This window comes from Meriones unguiculatus, chromosome 6 (genome assembly GCF_030254825.1).
Source record: "Meriones unguiculatus strain TT.TT164.6M chromosome 6, Bangor_MerUng_6.1, whole genome shotgun sequence".
NCBI classification, from domain to species: Eukaryota; Metazoa; Chordata; class Mammalia; order Rodentia; family Muridae; genus Meriones; species Meriones unguiculatus.
The window spans coordinates 2,874,757-2,902,468 of record NC_083354.1 but is presented as its reverse complement, the minus strand read 5'-3'; the positions used below and the strand labels follow the sequence as shown (position 1 = coordinate 2,902,468).

General features: G+C 38.7%; 1 protein-coding gene across 7 annotated transcripts in view; it reads left to right on the top strand.

Moving 5' to 3' along the window:
• Position 1: 1 nt before the first annotated feature.
• Positions 2–27,712, top strand: part of Dop1a (DOP1 leucine zipper like protein A) — a 105,751-nt gene continuing 78,040 nt past the window's right edge. For 6 of the 7 annotated variants that reach the window (XM_060384665.1, XM_060384662.1, XM_060384666.1 and 3 more), the window contains exons 1-2: positions 21–113; positions 26,467–26,520. The gene's annotated coding sequence lies outside the window, so the exon portion shown is untranslated. Of the gene's footprint in view, positions 114–26,466; positions 26,521–27,712 lie in introns of all 7 variants that reach the window. The other variant, XM_060384661.1, reaches the window with a different exon arrangement.

Genomic DNA, 27,712 nt, shown 5'->3' with positions numbered 1-27,712 from the left:
GCGCGCGCGGTGCACGCTGGTAGCTGTCACTAGGCCCTCGCTGGCGGCCTTCGTGTGGCGGCCGCGGTTGCCAAGAGAGCGGCGCCGGCTGGGAGCGGCAGAGCCCGCGGCAGGTAACAGCGTCCCCGCCCCCGGCGCGGTCGCGCGGCGAGACGCGGCGCGGCGTGGTTCGGTCGGGCCTCTCCCGGGCGACCTGAGACGGTGGCGTCGGGGTGTCCCCGCCCGGCCCCCCACCCGAGCCCGCCGCGGGAGGGCAAGCGGGGCCGGGACCTGGGCGAGCGGTGGGACCCCGGGGCCTGTCCGTCCGCATCCTTCGGCGGGCAGAGCCGGTGCGGGGAGGACGGGAGGTCTTCTCTGGGCGCGGGCGCCCGGCCCCTTTGTTGGAGGCTTCCAGCCACCCTGTTGCCTATCCGGTGGGTCCCTTTATGGTTGTGGGGATGCCGAGGCCCGCCGAGGTGCAGGTGCAGAGGGTCAGGAAGCAGAGCCAAGTTGGCCAGGAGGAAGTCGGGCTGGCACACGGAAGTTGTTAACAGTCCTCACCTTTGATTCCCTTGGCTTTGAAAGTTGCACCATACCCACACTTCAACCCGCTTCACCCCTCCTTACCCTGATGGGGAGGGATAGAGCAGGCAACTGTACTTTTTCCTCACCAAGCAAATTGTGTTCTGTTTAATCTTACATCATCTCGGGGTTCTGTGGAGTTGAAGAAAAGCCAGATTTAGAGGCTGTAGTCAAAACACACATATTTTTGGTGATTAGAAAAACACAGGAATCTTCCTCATGTTATAGTTCTGAACTGTGGAGCAAACACTTTTTCTTTTTGGTAGTTCTGGCCCTTTGTGTAGGTGTTAAGGTCTTGTCATGTTAAGGTTGCTTGTATTTGTTCATGTTAGTATGACTTTTATGAATAACATGGGGCGTCGTTATGTGCCAAGTAACTCAACTGATCATCAACGCTTTGATTTCATTAAGCTGACCGAAGTTACAGGTAAATTATAGCCCAGGTAGTCTGAATGCCTTGTTATGATGATTGCTTTTAGTTAAACTTTGTCATTCCTCAGAATTGCAAAAGGGGGGAGCAAATCTTCAGGTGTTTCTCCTTATGGGGACCCAATTTTTAATAAAGAATAAAAAAACACTGAAGTAAACACAAACCAGAAAACTTGATAAATACCATCACCCAAATGTTTATTAATTGTTTAACTGTTGTGGAGAGTCCTGTTTTATAATCTAAATAGTAGAAACAACTGTAGCCTGAGGATTGAGGGCTAAGGTTCAAAGTTCTAGCTTTTGTTGCTAACCAGGTGTGAGCTCTCTAGTCCTCAGTTGCTGTGTGTTGTGGTGTTACTGTTTGTTTGTTTGTTTGTTTGTTTTCTTTGTTTTGGTTAAGTAGTACTGGAATTGGAAATCAGGGAGTCTTGAATGCTTCCTAAGATTCCACCACAAGCCTGCAATCCTAACCCATTGTAAACTTTTTTCTTGGGGTGCTGGGAAGGAGTCAAACCTAGGCTGCACATGCTCAGCCTCAAGGAATTTGAAAATACCATGGTTTTCCAAATTGACATTTTCTGTTAACAGTGTTCATGTCATATGCTATGGCAACACACAGATTTAACCAAGCTTGAGTTTTGTTTTCAGTATTGGAGATCAAACTCAGGATATTTCCAACATAGGGTAAACACTCTACCACTGAGCCATAGCTCCATCCGCCAATTATAACTTCGGTTTGCTTCTGAAGGCAATGCCTCAAAAACGTTACTGCCATGCTTGCATGAATATAATTTCCAAAGGAAGGTTTAAATCGCATTTTCCAGATTTAGCTAACCAGAGTGCACATTTTCAAATGCAGGCTTATGATAGAATGCTTACCAAGCAAGCATGAGGCCCTGGGTTCCATTCCCAGTATTGTTAAAATCTTCTAGAATAAAGTAACACATGATACTAATCTCAGAATTGCTATAATTGAGGTATGTCTGCTTCCAAGTGTAAAATGCCATGCTTTGGCTTATTGTTGCTGTCTAAGGTATCTGGAGCTTGAAGAGCTAATGAGGCCTCACTTGTATAACAAAAGAAATTGTATTTTCATTAGAAAAAAAAATATTAAGGATGTATACATCCCTTATGGTCCTAATGCTTTCATTTAAAGCAAAGAATATGTTCTTTTACAATCTCTTGATGCTTTTCTTCAACCATAAGGCATGTTTTTTGGTTGACTTTTGTGGTTATTATTGAATATATTTTAAATGGCCCTTTAAAGTTCCAACAAGTGAAGACTTGTTGGTAATGGTTTTACTTTCACTATAATGATTTCCCATGCCAGTTAGGCATTCTCAAAACAATGAGAACTAATAACTACATGATTTTAAAAATCTCAGGTAATTGAAAAGAGCTAAAGGCCAAAAAAATTCCGAGACTGTTATTTCTAAGCTGTTTGGAAACAGTATCTAAATGTTAAAAATTAAATCCTTTTTCTATGTCACTGTTAGAAAATAACCAACAAGCAGGGAGCACAAACTTTTTTACATTGCAGTTGCTATCCCTGATCTTGGATCTGTTGCTTATCAAGTCTTATGGTCAGAGAATGGCATGGCAGAGGCTATATACCTCAAGGTGAACAAAAAAGTGGGGGGCTTGGCAAGAGTCAGCCCATTCCTGCCATAACCTACCCCATCCCCAACCTACTTCCCCATAGCTTCACTTTTTAAGTTTCCAAACACAACTTCCTCACCCCTGCAAATGGCAGCAGTAGCTTGGGACCGAGCCTTTTGGGGGTGTTCCTAATATTCAACCTTGAAGATACTCCGTCTTCTTTATTACTTGGGATAAGTGCTATTAATGAACAGTTCAGTTTGAGGGGGGATATAGAATATTTCATTTTTTTTTTTTTTGTTTGTATGTTTTTTGAGACAGGGTTTCAGTGTGTAGTCCTGGCTGTCCTGGAACTCACTCAGAAGTCCAGGGTGGCCTTGAACTTAGAGACTCACCTGCCTGTGCCTCCAGGGCACCGGGATTAAAGGTGTGCACCATCATTCCATCATGATAAGTTTGGCTTCTAAAATAAAACTGTTTAGTAGATATGTAAAGCTAATGTTTTTGTTTAGTAGATAAAGGTTTTATTGGCAGTTTATTGTTTGAAAATACTTTGATTCACATGTTTCTAAACTGATTTTTCTTTTCTCTTGATATTGTTTACCTCTATTATAAACCAACTAAGTCTTACACCTCAGTGACTTTACATATGCAAGTCAAAGATAGTATCAAATTTCTTAAAGAACAGTTTTCATACATCTATTCAATGATACATTTTACTGGGTTTTAACAAGTCTGCACACCCATGTATCCAACTTGGTGCCAGTCAGGCATGTACTATTCAGTTTCCCCTGTTTAGAGTTCTCTTCCTTCATGTTTGTATGAATTACATCTTTCCTTCAAGCTCTACCTCAAATACCACCTCATTTGTGAATCTTTTTTTTTTAATAACCTCACTTTCAGTAATTTCCTCCTCTGCCTTGGTTGTACTTAAAATAAAGAGATAAAGTTTTGTCCTTTGTGATGACTAAATAAATGAATTCATGTACAGCACAAACATCACTCCTTGATCAAATAGATGGTTTAATGGAGTATTTATAAAATTTGTTTTCCTTATCAAAAATTTGACTATATACACAAAGTAGTTTCCTGTATACTACTGCAGTGTATCAACATGATTATTTTTCCTTAGAGACTTGAAATACCGTTCAGTTAACAGTTGATAGCATTTGCCATAAACAGAAGGTGGACACAGGTAAAAATAAAGCAGTGCTGTTGAAAGTTTTTAACTAGAAATGTATGCTCCCTGAATACTCTTAAGCCTTGAGGCTGAACGTTCTTTGTTTAAAAGGGAGAGTAGCCAGAATTTGAGTCTTATTCTTGATGTCATCCTGGTACCAAACTAAGACTTTCTTCTTGCTATAGTTGGAGCGATTAGAAGCTAATGAACAAGGAATGCCTTCTTCACCTTTTAATTCACTTTATCCTCCCCTGTCTAAGAAGTCTATGAAGTCATCTATCTGGTAGTTGGTGCCCAGGGTTCCATAAATATTTAAGTTAATCAGGATTTTGAACTTCCTTTGAAGTGTTATCTGTGCAAAACTTGGAGAATGGCTTAATTGAAAATTCAAAATGTGTTGCGGCATACTTTAAAAAGACAGTACAAAAGCGGGGTGGTGGCAGGAGTGCGCACCTTTAATCCTAGCACTTGGGATGTAAGGCAGAGGCAGGCATTCTATGCATCTGAGGCCAGCCTGGTCTACCAGGTGAGTTCCCTGACAGCCAAGGCTGTTACAAAGAGAAACCTTGTCTGGAGAGGCGGGGACCAAGATAAATAAATAAATCAATAAAAAGATACACAACAAACTTAAAGATCTAGAAAGATCTAGAAACTCAAAAATACAGTACAAAAGGAAAACCTAATTTGATCATTACTGAACCAAGTAAGTGCTTATATTTTCAAAACTATCTTAATGTTCCTAGTATCACATAAAAAGCTAGAACTGCAGTTTTAGTAAGATAAATTTAATAGCCTTAACTCTCAGGGGAAAAATCTAAATCCTAGAAGCAAGGCCCCTCTATTAACCAAGTGATCTAGAGGGATAAAATATGCACTTTTAAAAACTCACTTTTTATATTCCGTTTTAGAGGGAACTTCTTGAGGGAAGGAGTCTGTGAGAGTCCGTAAGGTGATGAGCTTAAAGTGCAGCTCATCGATTCCTCTCTTGTCACTTAAAAGTTTATGTGGCCTTTTTCATTTTTTCTTTTTTCATATTTCATTTTCTTCTGGCATAATGAAAAATGCTTTTATTACATTTATCCTTTTTCCTCTGGCATAACGAAAAATGCCCTGTCTTTTGGAAGGACATTCATAGGAACGGCATGAAAACTGATTCTCTGTTTTTTTTGTATGGACATTTTTGTGTTTCAGGTAGCTGTGAGAATTTATGGACATGTATCTAGATTTTGAGCCAGAAGTTTGGTGTTGTTTTGTATTCATGGGCAAAGAGCTTAGGTAAATAGACCATTTAATTAGATCAGGGTTCCTATTATCAGAACAAGCAAAAACTCTTGTGGTCATGCAGCATTCAGTACGTACAGTGATTTGCTACTCAGCCAGAGGTTAGATTGCTATTAGTCTGAGGTTTGGGGATGCATCCTCAGACTGGATTTAGAAAACAGCTGTTTAATCTGTCATAAGAAAGAATGGACCACTAAGAAGTGGTCTCTTCGTGCCCACTAGAACATGAAACAGCTGTATAGCTGTCCCAGATGAACTGTCATTGAGTGACTGCTGACAATCACAGTAACTGTAAGTGTATAGCAATCTTAGTTCTTTGAATTAAGCAGGTAAATAGCCTACTGCTATTGGTTGTGTTCTATAATATTAGGAAAGGGGACCATAAAATATCAGTTGTCTAAAACCATCTTTATAAGCTGCTTTCATAAAATTTTCAGATAAGTTTTCTAGAATATTTTGTATGCCACAAGTACCACCCCAGACCACTATTTATGCCTTTTCAAAAAGCAGACTAGCACAATGGCTTTTCCATACACTCTAACGAATATCTTACCATGTAGGGCTTTTTATGGTTTTTTTGTTTTTGTTTTTGTTTTTTGGTTTTTGGTTTTTTTTGTTTTTTTTTTTTTTTTCCTGAAGAGTATTCTCCAATTAAGAAAATAGCAAAACAGTACTTGCTTCATAGCTACTCCTTGTCATTTTGGCATTCGTGTGTCAGTGACTTCCTTATTGTGGACAATGGCATCATCGATTGTAAACTCAACTTTGAGTCTGAATAGGGACTCTAGCATCATAATTTTATTTTATGGTGTCAGAGTCCTCAAAGTGCCTTTTCCAGGCCTACCTGATTCTATAACTTGATGCAATTAGCTTAATGTGACCTGATAACCACTGTCTATGCTGTGTCTTTTAGAGTGTAGAGTCTATACCCCCCTTTTTTGTTTTCATTTCATTGATGATGCATTTATTTTATGTATTACAGAGTACTGAAGCTTAGAAGTGACTGACTTTCTGTGGATTCATATTAGATCTGTCAGTCTTTTTCAGGAGAATACTAGGAAACAAAGCATCTTACTGGCAGCTACTTTCAGCACTCTGTTATTATACATACAGAGTGCAGAAAATCCAGAAACACCAAACATGTATCTTATCTGAAAAACAAAGTGTGCCAAGAACCTACCCTAGTGAGGAGGATACAGAGTCTGAACTAGTCATCTTTCGTACCCAGGCAAGGCTTTCAGTGGGGACTGAGTTATATTTGGCAGAATTTATACTTTAAAAAAAAAAAGTAAAATGTTACTTGTGAATAAATTCTTCTAGTTAGGTATTGCTGTATGTCAAATTGTATTAGTCACTTTTTTTTTCACTGCTGTGACCAAATACCTGATAAGAAGCAGGTTAATGGAGGAAGGGTCATGTTGGCTTGCAGCTTAAGCATAGAGACAGTCATTGTGGAGGAGTGTGATCAAAGGTGAGGCAGCTGGCCACATTGTGTCCATAGACAGAAGCAGAGAAACAACCCTGGGGTTCGCTGCTTTCCTCAGCCTTCTCTCGTTAGTCTAGGACCTCATTCTGTGAGATGCTGTCACTCGTAGAGTGGAACCTTTTGTAAATTCCCACACAGACAAGGCTTGAAGTGTGTCTTGTAGGTGATTCCAAGTCCAGCAAGCTAACAGTGAAATGTAACCATTACCTAAATCATCTCAAGCCCTACGGACTTAAAATACTGTAACAAATCAGTGTTTTTGAGGCTTTATTTTATTTTATTTTATTTTCAGAAAGGATAGAGGAACTTGGCCTTGAAGTACTGTCCCCACCTCCACCCCTGGTGTTATTGCAGTCACCTGTTGGCCAGAGCTGCAGTGGTTAGTGGATCCACTTATGAGATGATTTACACACATGACTGCAGGTTTTGCTTTTTGTTTTTTCACTGTTGGGGAAGGTTCCTCGCTAACTGAGTGTATAGAGCAGTGGTTCTCAACCTTCCTAATGCTGCAGCCCTTTAATGTTCCTCATGATATAGTGACCCTCAACCATAAATTCATTGCTACTTCACAACTGTAATTTTGCTACTGTTCTGAATTACAGTGTAAATATCTGTGTTTTCCAGTGGTCTTAGGCAACCCCTGCAAAAGGGGTGTCATTTGACACCCAAGGGGTCACAACCCACAGGTTAAGAACTACTGTTCTACAGGGTTGTATGATTATCTTTTGACAAAAGCAGTAGCTCCAGAATGAATGATCCAAGGAACATCAGAGGAGGAGCGGCCATACTTTCTAGCCCTGGGCAGAGGTGTAATTGAGTTCACAAGTCGCATTGAAGATACAGCTCTTATTCATTTTGATTGTTTTCTTGTGAGATGAAAAAGAAAGGAAATAACACATTGTTGTTACTTTAATCCATTTATTCACCTCCCCCATTCTGTCTGTCTCTTAAAGTATATAGTGAAAACTCTTTTCTCGTCCTCCATTTACCTGACTTCCATCTGACCCCGGAAGATAATCAACTTTATACTATTATTTTGGAGAGGTATCATATATACACAAATTGATATATATCTGCCTTTCTTATGTAAGTTATAACTTTCTAAGCACTTCTATATCTTCCTTTTTTTTTTTTTAGTTTATGTATCTTGGAAGTGTTTTCTAAATCAGTACATAGACTTTATTCATTCTTTCTACCAGCAGAGCATGGTAAAAACACTGCGGTTCAGTGTTGATGATGGTTATTGATTATGCACTGTGGTGAAGCATTTGATAGGAGTGGTCGTGAAAACTAAAATTACAGATGAGGCCCCTCTATCATTGAGATTGTGACCATGGGAGCCACAAGTCAGTTACAGAAGACCAAGCTGAGCTCTGTGATAGAGGGATAATATAAAGTAGAAGTTGAAGGTGGAAGAAATTAATTGAGGGAGGGTGGGAAGGTCAGGAAGACTTCTCAAACTACATAAGATCTGAGACCTAAAAGTTGAGTAGGTGCTCACCTGATAGGGTTGGAACTAGGCGGGAATTTAGTGTTTCAGACAAAAGAAAACTAGCTTTAAAAAAGACTACGATCAATTAGTTGTAAACACCACTACTCTCAGAACCCCTGTTCAAAGGAAGCCTATTGGCTGCTCAGTTTCCAAGTGTGTTCTCTCATAAGGAGTGCAGGGGCTATCTCTGACATGAACTCAGTGGCTGATTCTTTGATCACCTCACCCTGTGGGGTGTAGCCTTGCCAGGCCACAGAGGAAGATGATGCAGCCAGTCCTGATGAGACCTGATAAACTAGGGTCGGATAGAAGTGGAGGAGGACCGCCTCTATTAGTGGACTAGGAAAAGGGCATGGAGGAGAAGAGGGAAGGAGGGTGGGACTGGGAGGAGACAAGGGAGGAGGCTGTAGCGGGATACAAAGTGAACAAATTGTAATAAATATATAAATGAAATTAAATTTAAAAAATTAAAGAGCCGTAGTAATGAAAACAGCATATTACTAACATAAAGACGGAGACCGTGGAATAAAGTGGAACCTCATAGTATAAATCTCAGTGTGTACAGAGGAATATCGAATGGCAGAGAAACACTTGGAGAAATGCTCAACCTCATTAGCCATCAGGGAAATGCAAATCAAAATGACCCTAAGATTTCACCTTACACCCATCAGAATGGCTAAGATCAAAAACTTAAGAGACAACACATGCTGGAGAGGTTGTGGAGAAAGGGGAGCCCCCTTCCTCCATTGCTGGTGGGAATGTAAACTTGTACAACCACTCTGGAAAGCAATCTGGCGCTTTCTCAGACAACTAGGAATAGCGCTTCCTCAAGATCCAGCTATACCTCTCCTAGGCATATACCCAAAAGAGTCTCAAGTACACAATAAGGACATTTGCTCAACCATGTTTGTAGCAGCCTTATTTGTAATAGCCAGAAGCTGGAAATAGCCTAGATGTCCCTCAGTGGAGGAATGGATGCACAAATTGTGGTATATCTACACAATGGAATACTACTCAGCAATAAAAAACAAGGAAATCATGAAATTTGCAGGTAAATGGTGGGATCTGGAAAAGATCATCCTGAGTGAGCTATCCCAGAAGCAGAAAGATGCACACGATATATATACTCACTCATAGAGACATATAATATAGGACAAACCTACTAAAATCTGTACACCTAAAGACACTAATCAAGAGGGAGGACTCTTGCTAAAATGCTCAATTCCTATCCAAAAAGGCAAAAAAGGTGGACATCAGAAGAAGGAGAAAAGAGGGAACAAGTCAGGAGTCTGACACAGAGGACCTCTGAAATGCTCTGCCCTGCAGACTATCAGTGCAGATGCTGAGATTGATGGGCAACCTTTGGGCAGAGTGCAGGGAATCTTATGAAAGAAGTGGGAAACAGTAAAATCTGGAGAGGACAGGAACTCCACAAGGAGAGCAACAGAACCAAAAAATCTGAGCACAGAGGTCTTTCCTGAGACTGATATTCCAACCAAGGACTATGCATGGAGATAACCTAAGACACCTACACAGATGTAGCCCATGGCAGTTCAGTATCCAAGTGGGTTCCATTGTAATAGGATCAGGGACTGTCTCTGACATGAACTGATTGGCCTGCTCTTTAATTACCTCCCCCTAAGGGGGAAGTAGCATTACCAGGCCACAGAAGAAGACACTGCAGCCACTCCTGATGAGACCTAATTGATTAGGATCAGAAGAAAGGAAAAGAAGACCTCCCCTATCAGTGGACTTGGGGAGGGGCATGCATTCAGAGGGTGGAGGAAGGGAGGAATTGGAACAGGAGGAGGGAGGGAACCACAGGGAGGGATACAAAGTGAATAAAGTCTAATTAATAAAGAATTTAAAATATATATAAAAAACAAAAAAATAATCTGTGTGTATAGTCAAATGTTGTCACATGAAAGTGCCAAGATTGCCCAGCATGTAAAGGACAACCTCTTCAACAAATGGTGTTGGAAAACTATATGACAACTTGCAGAAAAATGAAATTTGATGCTTACACACTCCAAAATTAATTAATTAAAACCTAAATGTAAGACATGAAATCATAAAAACTCATCCTAGAACAAAAGCATAGGAGAAAGGCTTTACTGCATATGGCAGTGAGTCTCAGATAACACATCAGAAGCACAGGCAATCAAAAGACACAACAGTGTGAGAAAACAGCCCATGGAGCAGGATAAAATTCAAATCTAGAATAAATTAAGAACTAAACTCAACTACACACATCCCAACAAAAATATAGCACATGCATGTAAAAAGACATTTCTCCAAAGATCTTAATAAACATGAAAAGAAGCTCAGTGTTACAATACAAATAAAAACAGCAGTGAAATACTACTCTCACCTCATAGTGGCTAATTACAAAAAAAAAACACTGCCCAGAAAATAATGTTAGTGCAACTATAGAAAAATTAGAACCTTTGTGTGTGGTGGTTAAGGATAAGGAACATAAAATGGTACAGCCAAGCCACACTGGAAAATAATGACAGTTCCTCAAAGCATTAAATACGGGGTACTGATAAAGTACTTAGCACACAAGTATACACCTGTGGTTTGGTTCTCCAGGACCCACTAAAATGCTGGGTAGGCCTGGTGGGCTGCCTGTAGTTCTGCTTAGAACTTAGAGAGGGATTCCCTCAGAGCAGTCTAGACTAGCACACATAGGTGGGTTCAGGATTCAGTTGAAGCCTGTCAACCTCTGACCTTCATATATGCACATATGTGTATGTGTACCTGCACAGGTACACAGTTGAGCCTGCATACATATAAGCACAAATGTACACCACACACATAAAAATAAAATTATCTCTGTAGTCTAGGAATCACACTTTTGAATCCATAGGTAGTTAGAAACTGAAAGGAGAGTCTTGAAGAGATGCTTGCATGCCAGTGTTTGTAGCAGCTTTTAGGATAGCTGAGCGGTGGAAACAGCCTAAATGTGTGTTTACAAATAAATTGATAAAGCAAACACAATATTCCATGTAATAGAATATTATTCAGCTTGAAAGGAAAAAGCTGGCACATGCTACATTGTAAATAAATGTTGAGGACATGATGCTGAATGAAATAGGTCTAGCATAGTAAAAAGACAAATGCTCTATGTTTTTTGCTTATGGGAAGTTGTAGTAATCAAATCCATATAAACAAAAACCTGAAGAGTTGCCAGGAGCAGGGGCAGAAAGATGAAATGGAAATTGTTTAATGGATATAGGGAATTTTAGGCTTTCAAGATGAAAGTGATAGATTCTACAACTCGCATGTACTTATTACTACTAAAATATGCACTCAGTGAGATGGTAAATTTTAGATTGCTTACAACGTTAAAAAATACAAGCCTTTAAAAAAAAAACAAATGAACATTCAAAGTACTATAGTATCTTAAGTCATGCCACTAAAATTGAAAAAAGGTATTGAAATAAAGACTGAGGCAACTCAGGAGCTGACTCATAAGGTGTCATTCAGAAGCATGAAGTGTTAACTATCATCTAATAGTAAAGCTTCAGGTGACAAAAAGAAGTAGGGACCATAGCCTGAAAAGATAGCAAGGTGAGGGGAGGAGGTCTTGCAGAGTAGTAGCTGAGATACTGCTCGCAGGGAGAGAAGTACGGATGATAGAATTAAACATATGGGTCCCCTTACTATAAAAGACTTGTAATCGGACTGTGAACTTGTGTTTCACTTTCCAGAAATTAAAATATCACAATTATAACAAGGGCATTTCTTATATGCTGAGAAAACTACAATGCTTCAGGTGGATTATCAGATTTACCTTTCTGAACTTCCTGAGGGGAGTAATGTGCTCTACTTTCTACTTGTAAAAAGTAAATGGCTCTTGGAGTACATGATGTTAATGAAAACACAGGATTCTGCTGAAATTTAAATGTGAAATATTCAGGATCTATGGATAGAAGTTCACTCTGAAACAGGCACATTTGTGCACATTGTTAAAACTGTTCCAAAAGCAAATCTTTCTGATCACCAAAATACCAGTTTGTACAGCTGGGGAGGCGTAGGTGCTACTAACAGTTCTGCTTGCTTTCCAGAAGTCCTGCAAGACTTTCCTCCACATATTCTCCCATTCCTTTGAGTGGACTGATGTGTAAATGCGTGATATGTGCTATGTGGACTTTATTTCTTACCTCTGTTTCTCCACTAATATGCTAGTACATTTCTGTGTAATATTTTGTCCAATCATTTACATGCTCAAGCATAATTGTATTTGGTCTATGTAGATAATTTAGATTTTTATAAATGTACTATTTTAATATTCTCAGGCTGTCTTTCCTTATCATCTAAAAATCTCTTCTTCATAGGTAAACGATATGTATACAATGAAATAAAACATTTAATACTAGCAAATAGTAACTGAAAGATAGTATTTTTTCTTTTTCTATTAAAATTATTTTCATACAATATATTTCATCATATTACTTCCCCTTACTACACACTGGACTTACCCACCTCCTTACCCACCCAACTTCATAGTCTTTGCACTCATTTATGCTCGCTAGCACTCTCTCACACTCAGGTATTAGCTGTCTGTCTGTCTCTGACTCTGTCTCTCTCAAAAACAAACAAACAAAGGCAACGGAGACTAGGGGTTTCTTTTTGTGTTGGCCAACTACTTCTGGACATGGAGCCTGCCCCAGAGCATGTTTGATATAACCAGTGATACGCCATTGGAGAAAACTGATTTTCCCTTTCCCCTCAGGTGTCAGTGGTTAAAGATGGTACTTTGTGTATACCTCCCTTTGGCATGCTGGGATTTTTTGCTTGTTTGAACTTTTGTAGGTCTGTTACACTGTGGGTTCATAAGTGTATCAGCCTTGTTGTACCTGGAAAACACTTTCTTTGGAGCTATCTACCACCTCTGGCTCTTAAAATTGTCTCTCTTCATCTTCCATATGTATCCCTGAGCCATGAGGTGAGCAGTTTGATTGATACAGACGTCCTATTTAGATCTGAGTGCTCCAAAGTCTCACTCTGCACATTGTCTAGTTGTGGGTCTCTGTGTTAATAATCACCATCTATTCCAATCCAGTCAACAGTGAGGGAAAGTGAGACTTAAATCCAGTCAAAAGTGCTTAGGCCACCATTGCCAGCATATTGCTATTATACATCTCAGAGTTTGTCGTTGGGTGATATTGATAATTTCTTTGTGTCCTCTGGTAGTATGCAAAGTACCTTTCAATACCATGAATGCTAGTCAGTAAAGGTGAATCTTCTAGTAGGAGACCAGCTTGATTTCTTCATGTTCAATAACAAGTGTGTCTTCAGCAATAGGGCCTTCCCGTCAGATTCTGTATAGTAAAAAATAATCTTGGAAAGAGCCTATGATGTTTAAGAGTCTATGTATCCCAATGACTCAGCAAGACACAAGGTTTTTATTTGTGGCATAAGATAACTAGTTTGGGCATTGTCTTCCCTATTATATGGTGATTTCATTTAAATTTCTTTGATGTGTGTATATATATTTAGGAAGCTTCTACTCCATATGGCTTTTTAAAAGGCCTTTAGTGTTAGTTGTCCCTCCTTATATTCCCTCTTTAACCCTGCCCTCCCCTCCCCTTCCCTGCTTAATCCTCCTACTTTCCCCATTTATCTCTTTATAACACTATATTTTATGTCTTTCTCATATTTTAAGTCTTTCTCTCCTCTCCTCCAGTCCTTTACTAGCTCTCTAACCTCTGTTTTTTTATTCTGATTGAAACACACATATCTAAAGCTTAAAACTAACATCAAAATATAAGAGAAAGCATGCAGTATTTGTCTTCTGGGGTCTGGCTTACCTAGCTCAAGATGCTTGTTTTTAAGTTTCATCGATTTACCTGCAAATTTCCTATTTCCTAATATAGCTAAGTTAGAGTCTGTTGTGAAATGTACCATATTGTCATTATTTATCAGTTGATGGATATCTTGACTATTTCCAGCTTCTGACTAATAAGATTATAGAAACAGTGAACATGGATAGCAAGCATCTCTGTAGTAAGATGTAGTGTCCTTTGGGTATATCCTCAAGAGTGATCTATCTGGATATTGTGGTAGATTTAGTCTCAGGGTTTTTTGTTGTTATTTTGTTTTGCTTTGCTTTTGAGCAACCTCTGTCCTGACTTCCATAGTGGCTGTACGAGTTTGTACTCCCATCAGCAATGAATGAGTGTTCCCATTTCCCAACATCCTCTCTACCATGTGCTGTCATTTGTTTTATTGATCTTGGCAATTCTGACTAGAGTCAGATGAAATCTAAAAGTAGTTTTGATTTCCATTTCCCTGATGACTAAGGATGTTGAACAGTTCTTTAAATGTTTCTCAGTCATTTGTGTTTAGAAAACTCTGTTTAGTTCTAAACCCCATTTCTGAAATTGGGTTATTTGGGTTTTTTTTGATGTTCAGGTTTTTGTTGTTGCTTTTGTTTTTATTTATATTATACAGAAGCATTTTAGCTTCTTGAAGCCCCATTTATTAAGTGTTGGTCTTAATGCCTGTGCTCTAGGTATCCTGTTTAGAAAGTCTTTTCCTGTTCAGTGAGTTCAAGCCTATTCACTAATTCCTTTTCTGTTGGATCCAGTCTATCAAGTCCTTGATCTATTTATAGTTTTGTGCAAGGTGATGGATATAGATCTATTTTCATTCTTTTGCATAGAGTTTGACCTGCACCATTTGTTGAAGATGCTGTCTAAAGTATGGATTCTTAAAAAGCATGCTGTATCCCAAAGCTGGGATTATTTGGGTTTCATAGTTGTAAGTAATACATACTACTAGTTTGTACAGGTGTAGCAAGTACCAATATATATGACTAAACTAGACTATGCAATTAAGTTATCAGTGTTGTTCATCGGATTCCCCAAAATGTGAGAAGCTTCCTTAAATTATTTGTTTTCTCAAGTATTTTGTCATCTCACAATGAACCTTCTGATGAATTGTATGTATATTTGCCAACATTTTTTTAGCCTATCTTTTAGGTCTTAAAAACCATTTTTTATGTGTGCTAGTGTGCATCCTTCATCTCATTAAGAATGCACACAGCTGGGTGCTGGAGAGATGTCTCAGCAGTTAAGAGCACTGTCTGCTCTTCCAAAGGACCCGGGTTCAATTCCCAGCACCCACATGGCGGCTCACAACTGTCTGTAACTCCAGTTCCAAGGGATCTGACACCTTCACTCCAATGTACATAAAATAAAATTAAAAAAAAAAAAAAAAAAGAATGCACATAACCCATACATGTGCCCTGGGCACACTTACATTTGGGCAGATTTTATTCCACTGGGAAACATAATTTCACATCAGGATTATTTCCTCAGGAGACTAGATTGTCGTCATGCCCCCGTCTACTCCCCCACTTGTGTAGTCCTGGAACTCACTATGTAGACCAGGCAGACTTCAAACTCACAGAGATCTGTCTGCTTCTGCTTCTGCCTCTGCCTCCTCAGTGCTTGGATTACAGGCACACACTACCTCACCTGGACAAACAATAGACTGTCTTTTTAATGCGCAATGCACAGAGTTCTTCCCCCATGTCACTTACTGAATTAGAATTAATGTTTTATAAAAATCACAAAACCAAAGCCTTCCCTATCTTAACTTGTAATCATTTTGCCTTATTAGTTTACTGGAAGCACTATCAGTATTGAACAGTGGCTTGGTTAGGTTTCTATTGCTGTGATAAAGCACCAAGACCAAAATCAACTTTGAGAGGAAAGAGTTTATTTCATCTTACAACTCTCTGGTCACATTCCCATCTTTGGAGGAATTCAGGGCAGGAACTCAAGGCAGGAACCTAGAGCTGCTGAGGAAGAAGTCATGGAGGAAAAGTGCTAACTGTCTCGCCCCTCATAGTTTGCTCAGCCTGCTTTCTTATACAATTCAGGACTACCTGCCTCAGGATGGCACCACCTAAATGGGCTTGACCCTCCTATATCAATCATTAATCAGGAATTGCCCACAGCCTTGCCCATAGGCCAGTTTTCTGGGGGACATCTTCTCTTTGAGTGTCCTTCTTCCTCAATGACCCTAACTTCTTGTGTCAATCTAAATATATATGTGCATATATACGTATATATATATATATATACGTATATATATGCAAGAAATTAGTGGAATGTTTGTATTATTTGGAGTTGACTTATGGCCCCTGTTAAATCAACATTCAGAAAGAATTACTTAAAAGATAGGAAAGCATAATTTCATTTTCCTCTGCTTTGTATTTTTGAGGGGGGTATTTTTTTTTTGGTTGGTTTTATTTATTTATTTATTTTAGATAAGCACACTAGGGAAAAAATACACACACATACATATGTGATGTCTAAAAACAATCTCTATTATAGTGCTTGGTTATGCGTTGCAGTATTTGTTCATATGGAAGCCAGAGGATAACATCAGTGGCCATTCCTCAGGCATTGTATATCCTTTTGTTTTGTGCTCATCTGAGTTAGAGGCTCTCACTGATCAGCATCTCTTCAAATAGGCTAGTCAGATTGGTCAACATCTGCATCTCTACCTTTAAAGTGGTTAGATTATAATCATGCCAACTAAGTGAAATTTGCAGATCAGTATCAGGCCCTGATGCTGGCACGGCAATTATTTTACCAATTAAACTATCCCTCTAGTCCTAAAAATAGGCATTTATCAACATAAAATATGTAACTAGTCAATAAGCATTTGAAAAATATTTAACATTGCTAATAATAATCAAGAAGATGGAAATTAAAACTACAGGATAACATCTTCCCATCTAAATTAGAGTAGCTGTTTATGATATGAAAAATAGGTGCTGACAAAGATAGAGAAAAATGAGAAGTATGCTGTTAATTGGATATATTGGCCAAGTTTCTGTAAACCACTGGTTCTCAACCTTCCTACTGCTACAACCCCTTAATATAGTTCTTCATATTGTAGTGACACCAACCATAAAATTATTCTCATTACTACTTCATAACTGTAATTTTGCTACTTTTTGTGTTTGTTTTTGTTTTTTCTTTTTTTAATTAAATTTTTTATTTTTTATATTAGTTACAGTTTATTAACTTTGTATCCCAGCTGTAGCCCCCTCCCTCATTCCCTTCCAATCCCACCCTGGTTTTTTCAAAATAGGGTTTCTCTGTGTGGACCTGGCTATCCTGGACTTGCTTTGTAGACCAGGATGGCCTCAAACTCATGGAGATCTGCCTGCCTCTGCCTCTGCCTCTGCCTCCCGAGTACTGGGATTAAAGGTGTGCACCACCACTCCTGGCCTGATTTTGTTACTGTTATGAATTATAAATATTTTTGGAGATAGAGGGTTGTCAAAGGAGTCACAGACCACAGGTTGAGAGCCAGTGCTCTAGAAGAACAGAATGGATCGAATTGATATTTACTATAAAGTGTGAGTTATTAAATTCCTTACACAGTAGTCCATCATTGACTGTCTGCATACACAAGAGGCTGAGAAAATAGTAGCTGCTCATTTCAAAAAGCTGGAGCCTCTTGAGCATTCCCAACCTGACACTGAAGGCCTGGAGGATTTCTGGAGAAATACTGCTCTTCACTCCACATTGGAAGGCCAAAGATGGGTTCTGATGCCAGCAAAGGCTGGTAGTAGTAAGGGCCATGGGATAGGTACACTTAATAGCAAGAAGTGGAAGGGAAAAAGCAAGCAAGTAGCATTGCTTTTTCCTTAGACCTCTTTATATCTGGACCGCTTCAGAAGGTGCCACCCACTCTGGTAGGTCTTCTCCCCACTGTTAGTCCTTCCTGGAAATACCCTCACAGATCAATACAGAGTGATATTTTTTAGTTGATTCCAAATCAAATGAAGTTGGCAAGATTAATCATTGCAGTGGAAATGTAAACTCATATAATCATTATAAAAACAGAACTTAGATTCCTGAGGAAACTAAAAGTGCATACATACATCATCTGATCTAGCAACCCCATTTCTGGGACTATATCCAAGTAAAGGAAATCATTATGTTAAGGTTCTTGCACTTGAGTGTTTATTGAGGCATTATTTACATTAGCTAAATGTGGAATCAATCTAGGTGTTCATAATCTGAAGTATAGATGAGAAAATGAACGTTATTTAACCCTAAAAATGAAGTTCCTTTATTTGCTCCAACACAGAGGCCTGAAGAATAGTGCATCAACTAGAATAAATCAGGCACAGAAAGACAAAGTAGCACATTCTTGCTTATATGTGGAAATGAAATATTAACTTCATAGAAGTCAAGAAAAGCATAATGGTAAGAGGAGGAGTGGCTGGAAGGTATAAGGATACACATGGATAGTAGCACTATAGCACAGTTTTCAGTTCCATTGAGAACAATTAATTTTGTATTTCAAAATAGCTACTAGACAAGGTTTTGAGTGCTCCAGGCACAAAGAAATAATAAATGTCTGAGGGTGATTAAAAGCTTCAGTTGATGGGAGCATTTTATGTGTTGCATACATACTAAAATACCACATTATGTAAATATGTATATTCATGCACATTTGCAAATAGAAGTATTTTAAAGTATAGTATGTTTCCTCTAGTTCTTTATCTGATTAATGTTAATATATATTTGACTTCAGAGACTATCATAAATTATTTTCTTGTGCTCCATTTATATATAATTGTGCTCAATAAAGATGACTCTAGTACATTTTTAAATAACTAGGTAAGCCATGTTTTCTTAAGTATTCCTAAAGGAGTCTTTGAGGGTTGGTTGGTTGGTTGGTTTGTAGAGCACTTGTGGTCATACAAATGTTGTCTGTATTTGAAGGGAATGTCTAGCTGAGCTAAGTGAAGAAGAGGAATGTGATGGTTGTTCTCCTGCTGTTTGTATGTTTTGTTGTTGTTTTAACAGTTTTTCCCAAGAGAAAAAAAAAACTGAAATGATTTGTGGACTGTGTTTTATTCAGTGAATCATTTATTCCAAATATTTGAAGGTGTGCTGCTGGTCACTTATAAAGCTGCAGATGCAGAAATGAACTAGTCAGAAAAGTTTCCAGCCTCTTTCAAAAGATGATGGACAGGAAAAGCAAACAGAACAATTTCAGATTATAAGCACTAGTCAAGGAATAATGTGACGGTGTAGGTAGAATGAAGAATGTGAGCTTGGGGAAGGCAACTTAATCACAAAGGTTTTGCAATGATTTCCTATGTCTGGAGGAGCAGAAAAAAAAAATTCACATAAGAAATTGACCTAACTTCTAAGGGAGTAACAGGACCAAAATGCCTAGGGTACAAAATATGCTATTTTGATGTACATAGTTAAGATATTATTATTACATCAGAGAAAAACCATTGGCAGATTTTCAGCAAAGAAACAACATGGCTACTCTGTGGAAGATGGAGCCTAGAGACTTGGGAACAGAAGTAGGTGCAGTGCTCATCTCTAACTGTTTAGCTATAATAGAAGAGGAAAGTGGTAACTGTACATTGAGGCTGTATCTGTAAACAGACTGTTTAAAGCTGTGAGACTAGAAGAAATAACTTGGGGGCATAAGGGTTGTAAAGTGAGCCTTAAAGTACTTCCACAGTTAATAAATAAAAGCAGTTTTACAAGTTTACATTCCCACCAGCAATGGAGGAGTGTTCCCCTTTCTCCACATCCTCTCCAGCATGTATTGTCACTGAGTTTTTGATCTTAGCCTTTCTGAAGGGTGTGGGATGGAATCTCAGAGTTGTTTTGATTTGCATTTTCCGGATGACTAAGCACATAGAGCATTTCTTTAGTGTTTCTCTGTCATTCAGTATTCCTCTATTGAGAATTCTCTATTTAGCTCTGTACCCCATTTTTAATTGGATTATTTTGGTTTGTTGGTGTTTAACTTCTTGAGCTCTTTATATATTCTGGATATTAGCCCTCTGTCAGATGTGGGGTTGGTGAAGATCTTTTCCCAGTTTGTAGGCTGTCATTTTGTTCTGACAACAGTGTCCTTTGGTTTACAGAAGCTTTTCAGTTTCATGAAGTCCTATTTATTGATTATTGATCTTAGAGCCTGGGCTCTTAGTGTTCTTTCAGGAAGTTGTCTCCTGTGCCAGTGCATTCAAAAGTGGCTCTTCCCCACTTTTTCTTCTAATAGATTTAGTGTGTCTAGTTTTATGTTGAGGTCTTTGATCCACTTGGACTTTAGTTTTGTGCAGGGTGATAAATATGGTTCTATTTGCGTTTTTCTACATGTAGACATCCAGTTAGACTAGCACTGTTTGTTGAAGATGCTGTCTTTTTTTCATTGGATGGTTTTGGCTTCTATGTCAGCAATCAGGTGTCCTTGGGTATTTGGGTTTATTTCTGGGTCTTCAGTTCGAAGCCATTGATCCTCCATGTGTTTCTATGCCAGTACAATGCTGTTTGTATTACTGTTGCTTTCTAGTACAACTTGAGATCAGGGATGGAGATACCTCCAGAAGTTGTTTTATTGTACAGGATGGTTTTAGCTATTCTGGGTTTTTTTGTTGTTGTTGTTTTGTTTTGTTTTGTTTTTCTGTATGAGGTTGAGAATTGTTCTTTCAAGGTCTGTAAAGAGTTGTGTTGGTATTTTGATGGGAATTGCATTGAATCTGTAGCTTGCTTTTGGTAGGACAGCCATTTTTACTCTTAATCCTAGCAATCCATGAGCTTGGAAGATCTTTCTATCTTCTGATATCTTCTTCAGTTTAAGGAGACCAAGAAAACCAAAAAATGCTGGGCCCAGGGGGGACTGCAGAGAATGATGCATCAACCAAAGACCATGCATAGAGAGGACCTATATCCCCAGCTCAGCTGTAGCCCTTAGACAGCTCAGTTTCCATGTGGGTTTGCTAGTAAGGGGAGAAGAGACAATCTCTGACATGAACTCGGTTGCCTTGATCACTTCTCCTTAGTGGGGCAACCTAGCTAGCCCACAGAGGAAGAGAATCCAAGCAGTCATGATGAGACCTGATAGGCTAGGTTCAGACAATAGCGAAGAAGGACTTTCTATTTCAGTGGACTAGGGGAGAGGGATAGGGCATGAAAAGGGAGGGAGGCTGGGACCAGGAGGAGATGAGGGAGGAGGCTACAACTGGATACAAGTGAATAAATTATAAATAATAATAATAATATTAGTAAAAGAAAAAAGAATAAATAAAAAACAGGAGCCAACATATACAGAAATGAGTGCTGAGACATAGGAACACATCCTGAGTGCAGTCTAGGAAGCCAAAAACAAAGTGTGATGTTATTAGAGTGAGTAAGAAGAATGACTAGAAAGGTAACTGTTGACTTGCTGACATTTATGTAGGTCGTTTCCTGGAAGGACTGTGGCATAAGACATTTTTGAGCTGACTAAATTGTAAATAGAGGATAAGGAAATGAAACATTGGGTGTGGAAAACTTTTCATAAACTTTTGCACTGATTTCCTACCAGAGGATCTGTGGAAGTCCAGGGAAAGTGATGAATTTTTATTTCATACTCAGGGCTAGAAAGAAAATGGTTCTATGTAGAAGTCACTGTTAAAGCCAGGTAGAGGGGAATGAAATAATAATGACTCAGAGCATACAAAAGGGAAAGAAATCTAGACCACAGCAAAGAGGAGGACCTTTAGTGGAAAGCTCTTTTGTTCCTAACAGGGACAGCAGGGAATATAGGTATAGGACAAACTTGGTGTAGGTTTCCTGGAGGGGAATCAAAAGCATTTCTCATGCCTCCTGTTCCCCCCCACCTTTTTTTTAATTAATTGCATATTTTATTTTATTTTGTTTTGTTTTGTTTGGGTTGGGTTGGGTTGGGTTGGGTTTGGTTTTGCTCACTGCCCAGACCTCTAGATTCAGGCTGACCTCCACCTCAGCCTCCTGAGTAGCTGACTTTACAAGCCTCTACTACCATACTTCTCTCTCAGTTATATTTGAGGTAAATCTTTGGTAATGAAGGAAAAAATATATTGTTAAGAGATTGGAGAAGAAAAGATATGAAATAGTTGTTCTAACTATGAGAAAAATCACTGGGTTAGGACAGTAATACTGCCAACCAATTAGGTTAGATGATTTTCTCCACCATTACTCAAGTTCAAGCATTTAAAAAAGAAGTAGAGTTGGAATTTTTCATGGTAGAAATTACAGAGGCTCATCTCTTGTGAATTCTGAGGAGGGTGTTTGAAAAGGAAAAGTCTCATGAGTGAAAGAATAGTGGTTTAGCCGAACTGGGATGAGTTTAAATATCCAACTCTGCTATTCCTGACCTATATGTTTATGCCTCCGTTTTCAATGTGTTAGTAAGAATACTAATAGTACCTGTGTCAGGATAAAATGAAATAATATGAACTGAATACAGAAAGCACACAAACATCAGTAAATGCACTGCAAGGCTTCTCGGATGCTGCTACCTCTGCTGCATATGGAAAGGTCCTGTCTTTGTAAGATGATTAGGACTGGAACATGGATGCCACACAGAGGAAAGGCTGAAGATATCTTGTCACTTGTCTAGAGTTTGAGATTACACTAAATGTATGACTTGTTGAATCATACTAAGGATACAGGGCAAAGCCTGTATTTGTGGATTCCTGCTATGTTTGGTTTTCTATCATTTTTTAGTTATTAAAAAGCTTTTAAAATTTTTCTTTCATCATCTTCCAATTCTCTGGAGTGGCTAGTTTCATGAGTTTGTTAACTCTATAATTGGTTAAATATTTACTGTCAAGTAAATATTGAAACTCGGAAATTTTAGTAGTTACTAAATGATAAATTTTTATGGTTAGTCAAAACATTTGGTAAGAACAACTAATTGATACAGAGCTTTTTTTCTCCTTTCATGGCCAAGAAGGGCATATTTCCTCATTTGCTGGGTATTTGTCAAAATTCATTTATATACTTGCACTGTGATTAAAAATAGCCCTCAGATGACTCTCTAAAAAGAGTAATTGGGGATTTTCTGCTCTTGTAGATAGAGGGCCTGAGTTTGGCTCCTAGAAATATAGTGAGGGGCTCACAGCCTGCTGCATCTGCAGCTCCAGGGATCTGACACCACCTCTGGCCTCTAAGAGTATCACGGTTATATGCTACACATACACAGATAAGCATGCACATAGTAAATAATACATCTTTGCAAGAAGTGAGTAATCAGCCATCCTGTTTTCTTGTTGTGGCTTAGGAGAATGCAGCCAGCACTAAACTGAACAAACCGTCTTTGTATGACTGTTAGGAATTCTACTTACTTTTTATAACCATTTAAATGAAACTTAAAAGTGTATGTGCTCTGATGGAGCACTTAGTTTCTAGAATTGTTTCTACCGTGAAATAGAAAATAAATGTGTAGTACCTGTTTTTATTCTTTGCATAAACAACTATATTGCTTCATTTTTCATTTTTTGAAAGAGAAATAATACCACTCTAATCATGTTTAATGAAATTCCACTCCAATTTGTCTGAATTGTCCGTCTAAAAGAACTAACTAAATTTTCAAATGGTGCTATAGATCAAATCAGAAAAACTACTGTTAATGACTTCTCAAAGATTTAGAGATTAGAATGTCATTATGATTTGCCTGTTTCACTTTAAGAAAATAAATCAGAATTTTTTATTTCAACTTTCTAGGGCCTAAAGCTACAGTGTTGTACACTGAGTAATTTATAAAGTAAATTTTGTTCAGTGCAAGGTTATGGTGGCTGGGAGGTCCAGAGTTAAGGCATCACATCTGATGAGGTCTCTCTTGCTGGTGGGAACTCATAGCAGAGTCCTGAGGCTGTACCTCACATGGGTTAAGGAAGCCAAAATGATTCTTATAGTAGACCCAGTCTTGGGGTAAACCAGTAAACCTATGAATAGTTTTACTCATTAATAATGGATTAATCCACAGATGAAGGCATAGCCACGGTGACCTAATGACCAGTGATCACACCTCTTAATACCTCCTATTAGGAATTAAATTTCAACATGATTTTGATGGCAGCATAGTACCAAGTTAAATGAAGTAGTTTGTTTCATAGAAGACTGGGATTTAAAAAAAAATAAAATAAACAGAAATCATTTATGGAAGAGACAGAAGTGGTTATATGGTGGTCAGTTTAGGATGCATGGAAGTGTTCTGTACCTTAGTTGTGGATCTTGTTTGTGATCTTACCTCTAAGTATGGCTGCACCCATTACTCAAATCATCAATAGATGTGTTAAGTGCAGTCATTTTCTATTCTCTCCAAGGGAGCAATTCCTGGAGCCCCAGGCCTACTCATGCCAAACCTGCAACGACTCGGGCTCCTTTTGAATGACTGTGTTATATTTATAAATAGCCTAAACACATCTTCCTATACATGTTTAATCACTTCAAGGTACTTAAAATGTAAATACTGTTAGAATAATTATTATACTATATCAGTTAGTGGGTGATGACATGAAAAAAAGTCCAGAGAGGACTAATGGTATAGTTTGGTGGTAGAATGCATATTAGTATTAAAGAGATCTGGGTTCAATTCCCAGAAAACCCCACCCACACCCTGTGCCAAAAAAAAGGGGGTGGAGGAAGAAAAGAAAGAGTACAGGTGTATTATTTTCTGTCCTGAATGTTTCCATCAGGTCATTGCTTGAATCCATTGATGTGAAACTCAAAGAGTTTGACTAGTAAAGTCACAAACAAGCATATTTTAAAAAGAGCTACATTTTAATTTGTGTTCACAAAACCATTTATGATAAGAGAGTGAGTTTCATACTTTGTTGCCAACAACTCACAGCTACAACCAATGCTTAATTATAATGTATTTCCCCATAATTAGCATATTTCCTAGTATTGTGTTGATTTAAATGGAAGCAATAACGGGATTGCTTTTAGCATTTTCTATCACAAACATTAGGATTATTATAATATATGTAAGGAATTACATGACACACAATAGGTCTGGTATAAGGAGGTTTATTTGGGAGGAAGGTAAGAGGGTTAAAGCCTAAGTGAGCCCTGAGAGTAGAGATAAAAAGAGACAGAAATACTGAAGAGACAGATCAAGAGAAACAGATAAAAGACAGACCAGACTGAGATTAAGAGAGTGTGCAGTGACTGGCGGGTCCTTTTTTTACTGGCAGCGCACCTGGCTGCTGTCACTTTAGATATCGCCAGGCCCGTGAAGGGCCAGCTAAATCTCACCAACATTCCTCATTTTTTAAAATTTTAATTATATATATATATATATATATATATATTACAGTTTATTTACTTTGTATCCCAGCTGTAGCCCTCTCTCTAATTCCCTCCCAACCCTACCTTCCCTCCCTCATCTCCTCCCATGTCCCTCTCCAAGTTCACTGATAAGGGAGGTCCTCCTTCCCTTCCATTCTGACCCTAGCTTATCTGGTCTCATCAGGACTGGCTGCATTGTCTTCCTCTGTGGCCTGATACGGTTGCTTCCCCCTCAGGGGGAGGTGATCCAAGAGCCAGCAACTGAGTTCATGTCAGAGACAGTCCCTGTTCCCCTTACTAGGATACCCACTTGGATACTGAGCTGCCATAGGCTACATCTGTGCAGGAGTTCTAGGTTATCTCCATGCATGGTCCTTGGTTGGAGTATCAGTCTCAGAAAAGACCCCTGTGCCAGATTTCTTGGTTCTGTTGCTCTCCTTGTGGAGCTTCTGTCCCCTCCAGGTCTTTCTATCTTCCCCTTCTTTCACAAGATTCTCTGCACTCAGCCCAAAGTTTGGCTACGAGCCTCAGCATCTGCTTTGATACACTTTTTATTTAATTTAAAATGAGCAGGCAGGAATGAGAACATTGTGTTCAAAAAGACCACTCAGTAGGATGTGTGTTGATAACTGGTATGTGAAATAAAGAACTTGAAATTAAGCAAAACAAAACCAAAAAACCTGCTTCCTCCTGACTTGAGGGATAGGGCATCTTTGAGGATCCTAAGCAAATGGGGCCCTGGCACAGTCCTGGGAGAGCTGGCTGTTTACTGCTGCCCAGGATCTTTGAGAACATCTGCATCTAGGAAGGAAAATACAGGTCCAGCTGACTAAATCTACAAGGTCAGACTGGAGCACCTATGGATAGCTGCCTTGGCTGTGGGAAAGCACCTGGACTTGACAGGATGCTGGATGCATATACATACATTTGGGCAGAAGACAAAGTTAAGTAGGTTAGGGAGAAATTTCTTCTTTAGGTGAACATTTGAAACTTTTGGACCCATGGTTTTGGTAGTTGGGGGAGGGGAGTCCCAAAATTAAGGAAAGGGGGTAGAATCCCACCCTCTGAAATAGACAATAGTTGGGAAACTTAGACTGCTGATTGGTAGTACTTATCTGGAGTCCATCTGACCTTGTAGCTTATAAGAATTTTTTTATCCAGCACACACCTGAAGCGCACCTGGCAGGTGATGACGTCAGAGGTTGCTAGAGCCCTGAAGGGCTCCTGAAGGCAGGTCAGTTGGACTGCCTGTATGCTACCACTAATAGCTTTAATATATGATTTATTTAGTTTTGACAAGCTTTGAACTAGGTCATATCTCTCTTTATAGATGTGGAAACTCAGACTTGAGAAAACTAAATGCTTGGTTCAAGTCATTCATCTGGTAAGGAACTTTAAATTTTGTACTCAGACTATCTTGACTAATATGTTCTGAGATTCTATTTTTATTGCCTTCTTATACTCTGAATTTTTATAAAATGTCCTTTTATTGAATATTTCTTGGGTTGCTTGTAGTTCTTTGTTTGGCAGAGTTTTGCTCACTGGGTAGCCTTGGCTGGCCTAAAACTCACTGTGTAGACCAGACTGGCCTTAAACTCAGTGAGATCCACCTGCTGGGATTAAAGGCAGTCCTACCATGCCTGGCTCTTGTGTTAAATATTTGGTTTAGTGTTTTGGTTTGTTTCTGTCTGCCACAGCCTGTCTTGGGAAGAGGCATACTTCTTTATAAGTAACTGTGTGCACATGTCTGTGGTAGGAGTGATCAGATCATGTCATATCTAGAGTTACAGCCAGTTGTGAGCATCCTGAGGTAGGTGCTGGCAGCCAAACTCAGGTCCTCTTCAAGGGCAGCAAGTGCTCTTAACTGCTGAGCCGTCTTTTCTGCTTTCATTCCTTCCGACCTTTATTCTATGAATGTCTCTATCAGTTAATAAATGCTTTATTAGTTATTCAGAGTCATTGGTTTTCCTTTAGAATGACACATTTTTTATCAAAAGCACAGTTTTGTGTATGTTAATAGTCAAATTTTAGAAAATGTTAGAATACATTAAATATGATTTCAAAGTTTATATCATCATCTGGTTCATGACAGGCATTTTTTTGCTCACATTAAAAGCAATCTTATGAGAACTCTGAAAGCAAATTCTTATGAAATCAGAATATTTTTGTATTTTATAAGCAAAACTGTAAAATGTTTACATATATTTCATTATGAAAGATAGACTACACACACACCCCAATAAATAAATAAATAAATCCAAAAATAAAAGTTAGAGCTTGGGATTGAAAATGATTTCTAATGGCTTTTATTTTGGTTTGGTGTTTGTATCAGAAAAGGCATTATTTCTCAGCATTATCCTTTTTAAAATTTTTACTGTTTGTTGCTTTTGTTTTGTTGTTAAGAATTTGCCAAGGAGTCAAGACTGGCTGATCAGTGAGCCCCAGGGATTAATCTCTCTCTATGTTCTCAGCATTAGAATAACAAACACATACCACCAAGCTTTTTAAATTTTAAAATTATGTATTGGTGTGTGAATGATATATGGGTGTGTATGGGTATGTGAAGGTCAGGTTGA